This window comes from Chlorocebus sabaeus, chromosome 2 (genome assembly GCF_047675955.1).
Source record: "Chlorocebus sabaeus isolate Y175 chromosome 2, mChlSab1.0.hap1, whole genome shotgun sequence".
NCBI lineage: Eukaryota > Metazoa > Chordata > Mammalia > Primates > Cercopithecidae > Chlorocebus > Chlorocebus sabaeus.
The window spans coordinates 65,622,255-65,626,736 of NC_132905.1; the positions used below are offsets into that span (position 1 = coordinate 65,622,255).

General features: G+C 34.5%; 1 protein-coding gene across 1 annotated transcript in view; it reads right to left on the reverse strand.

Annotated features, from left to right (window-relative positions):
- LOC103247032 (uncharacterized) overlaps positions 1–4,482 on the reverse strand; it is a 73,785-nt gene that overhangs the window by 66,706 nt on the left and 2,597 nt on the right. The window lies entirely within an intron of this gene.

Genomic DNA, 4,482 nt, shown 5'->3' on the forward strand with positions numbered 1-4,482 from the left:
CTCATCATCACTGGCAATTAGAGAAATGTAAATCAAAACCACAATGAGATACCATATCATGCCATTTAGAATGGTGATCATTAATAAGTCAGGAAGCAACAGATGCGGGAGAGGATGTGAATAAATAGAAACACTTTCACACCGTTGGTAGGAGTGTAAACTAGTTCAACCATTGTGGAAGACAGTGTGGCGATTCCTCAAGGATCTAGAACTAGAAATACTATTTGACTCAGCAATCCCATTACTGGCTATATACCCAAAGGATTATAAATCATTCTACTATAAAGACACATGCATTTGTATGTTTATTGCGGCAATGTTCACAATAGCAAAGACTTCAACCAAACCAAATGCCCATCAATGTTAGACTGGATAAAGAAAATGTGGCACATATTCACCATGGAATATTATGCAGCAATAAAAAAGGATGAGTTCATGTCCTTTGCAGGGACATGGATGAAGCTGGAAACCATCATTCTCAGTCAACTAACACAAGAACAGAAAACCAAACACCACATGTTCTCACTCATAAGTGGGAGTTGAACAATGAGAACACATGGACACAGGGAGAAGAACATCACACACTGGGGCCTGTTGGAGGGTGGGGGTCTGGGGGAGGGATAGCATTAGGAGAAATACCTAATGTATATGATGGGTTTATGGCTGCAGCAAACCAGCATGGCACATGTATACTTATGTAACAAACCTGTACATTCTGCACATGTACCCCAGAACTTACAGTATAATTTTAAAAAAGATAAAATTCACAAACCTTTAGCCAGACTAAGAAAAAAGAGAAGACCAAAACAAATGAAATCAAAAATGAAAAAAGGAGACATTACAATTGATACCATAGAAATTTGAAGGATCATTAGAAATGATTATGAGCTACTATATGTTATTAATCTAGAAAATCTAGGAGAAACTGATACATTCCTAGATACATAAAACTTAAGATTGAACCATGAAAATATCCAAAACATGAGTAGACTAATAATAAATGAGATAGAAGCAGTAACAAAAAGTCTCCCATCAAAGAACAGCCCAGGACCTGATGGTTTCATTGCTGAATTCTACTAAACATTTTAAAAAGAACTAACATCTATCTATTCAAACTATTTCAAAAAAAAGAAAGAAGGACACTTCCAAACTCATCCTATAATGTCAGTATTATCCTAACACCAAAACCATACAAAGATGTAACAAAAAAAAGAAAACTATAAAGCAATATCTCCAATAAACAGAGACACAAAAATCTTTAACAAAATGCTTGCAAACCAAATTCAACAACACATTAAAGAGATCACTCATCACGACCAAGTGGAATTCATCCCAGGAATGCAAGTATGGCTCAACATATGTAATTCAATAAATGTTGTCACATCAGAAAAATAAAAGACAAAAACCATATGATCATCTCAATGGACTCCAAAAAAGCATTTGGTAAAATTCAACATCCCTTCATAATAAACCAAAAAAAAAAAAAAACCTCGGTGTAACAGGAATATACCTCAATATGATAAAAACCATATATGATAAACCCACAACTGAAAAATTGAAAGCCTTTCCTCTAAGATCTGGAAGAAGTCAAGGATTCCCACATTCCCCACTTTTATTCAACGTAGTACTAGGAAATCTTAGCTAGAGGAATTACTGAAGACAAAGAAAAGGTATTCAAATTGGAAAGGAAGAAGTGAAGCTACCCTTGTTTGCAGATGATATGATCCTATATTTAGTTAAACCTAAAGACTTCAGCCAAAAAACATTAGAATTCATTAAGAAATTCAGTAAAGTTTCAGGATACAAAATCAACATACAAAAATTGGTGGCATTTCTATATGCCAACAATAAACAATCTGAAAAAGAAATCAAGAAAGTAACCTATTTATAACAATTACAAATAAAATACCTAGGAATAAAATCAACCAAAGATGTGAACGATCTCTACAACAGAAACTATAAAACATTGATGAAAGAAATTGAAAAGGATAGAAAAAATGGAAAGACAGTACATGTTTATGGACTAGAAGAACTAATCTTACTAAAATGTCCATTCCACCCAGTCTACAGATTCAGTGCAATCCCAATCAAAATATCAATGACATTCTTCACAGAAATAGATAAATTAATCCTAAAATTTATATGGGACCATGGAAGATCCAAAATAGCCAAAGCCATCCTGAACAAAAGTAATAAAGCTGGAGGAATCACATTACCTGGCTTCAAATTATGCAAACGATAGTAATCCACACAGCAAAACTGGCATAAAAATAGGCACACAGACCAATGGAACAGAGTGGAGAGCCCAGAAATAAGTCCACGCATTTATAGTTCAACTCATATCCCACAAAGGTGCAAAGAACTTACATTGGGGAAAGATAGTCACTTCAATAAATGGCCTTGCGAAAACTGGATATCCATTTGCTGAAGAATGAAACTAAATCCCTATCTAAAGTAAATCCCTAACCACATATAAAAATCAAATCAAAATGGATTAAAGGTAAATCTAAGACCTGAAACTATAAAACTACTAGAAGAAAACATTGGGGAAACACTCCAGGACATTGGTGTGGACAAAGGTTTCTTGGTAAGACTGCAAAAGCACAAGCACCCAAAGCAAAAGTGGACAAATGAGACTACATCAAACTAAAAATCTTCTGCACAGCAAAGGAAACAATCAACAAAGTGAAGTGACAATCCAATGGGAGAAAATATTTGCACACTATCCATCTGAAAGAAAGTAATTGCCAGAATATATAAGGAGCTAAAACAATTCAATAGGAAAAAGACAAATAACCTGGTATTTTAAATGGGCAAAAGATCTGAACAGATATCTCTCAAAATAAGACATACGAACAGCCCAGTGTATGAAAAAAATGCTCAATATCACTAATCATCAGAGAAATGTACATCAAAACCGCAATGAGATATCATGTCACCCCAGTCAAGATGGCTTTTATTCAAGAGACAGGCAATAATGAATACTGGTGAGGGTGTGGATAAAGGGGAACCAGCATGCACTGTTGTTAGGAATGTAAATTAGTATAACCACTATGGAGAGCAGTATGGAGGTTCCTCAAAAGAATTAACAAATATATACGATCCCGCAATCCCACTGCTATCCCACTGCTATCCCACTGCTATCCCACTGCTGCGTATATATCCAAAAGAAAGGAAATCAGTATTTCAAGAATATATCTGCACTCTCATGTTTACTACAGCACTATTCAAAATAGTAAAGATACAGAATCAAAGTGTCTATCAACAGATGAATGGAAAAGGAAAGTGTGGTACATAAACATAATGGGATATTAGCCAGTCATTAAAAGAATGAAATTCTGTCATTTTCAATAGCATGGATGAAAATGGAGGACATTATGTTAAGTGAAATAAGGCACAGCATGACAAATATCACATGTGCTCACTCACTTGTGGGAGCTAAAAACATGAACTCATGGAGACGGAAAGTAGAATGAGATGGTTAATAGAGGTTGGGAAGGATGGTGGGTAGAGGGGATAAATAGGGACTCGTTAATGGGTACAAAAATACAGTTAGATAGAATGAATAAGTTCTAGTAATTAGTAGCACTATACAGTGACTATAGTTAAGAACAATTTTACTATACATTTAAAAATAAAAGAGAGACCTGGAAAGTTCCTAAAACAAAGAAATGCTAAATGCTTGAGGGGATGGTTACCCCAATAACCCTAATTTGACCAATAAACACTGTATGCCTGTATCAAAATATAACGTAACCTATAAATATGTACAACTAATATTTATCCAGAATAATTAAAAATTTAAAAACCAAAAGAGAAAAAGCAAACAGAAAGTATACCTAGTAAAGGCCTGAAATATAAAGTCTATGTGGTTCGGCAAGCCACAAAAGATATCAGCATATTATACACCCTACATAATGAAAGAATTGTGGCACTGATGCATAATTAGATATATGGGGGAAAATTAGAAATTGAAATGCAAATGTAAATTGTGAGTATACTCAATGATGTAGCTGAAACCTTAAATTACGTGGTAAAAGACTATATTTTTAATAAATTTAATGGGAAAATAAAATATTGGAAAATTTTAAAAATAAGTATATATTCACAGTGTATACCTGGAGAAAAATTAAACCATTGAGAGATCTAAATGAGAATGATAAAACCACAAAATCCGTAGGAAAATCTCTCAGAGATCAAAAGGACTACATAGCAAAAAAAAAAAGAAAAAGAAAGAAAAGAAAAAAAGATATAACCATAATCAAAAGACAGAAAATTATTTACCTATATCATAGAAATGGAAAAATATTCTTATTGTATGTATAGGGCTACATAAGTAAAAGAAATCGCCGGTTCTGAAAGGATCCCTCCGCGTCCAAAAGACCACAGGGTCGCGGCGCCTGTCAGACAAGAGTCCTTCCAAGGATTCCGGGTCGCGCAGTCCCCGGTGAACGGCTTTGACCAACATTCTGGGGCGTGTAC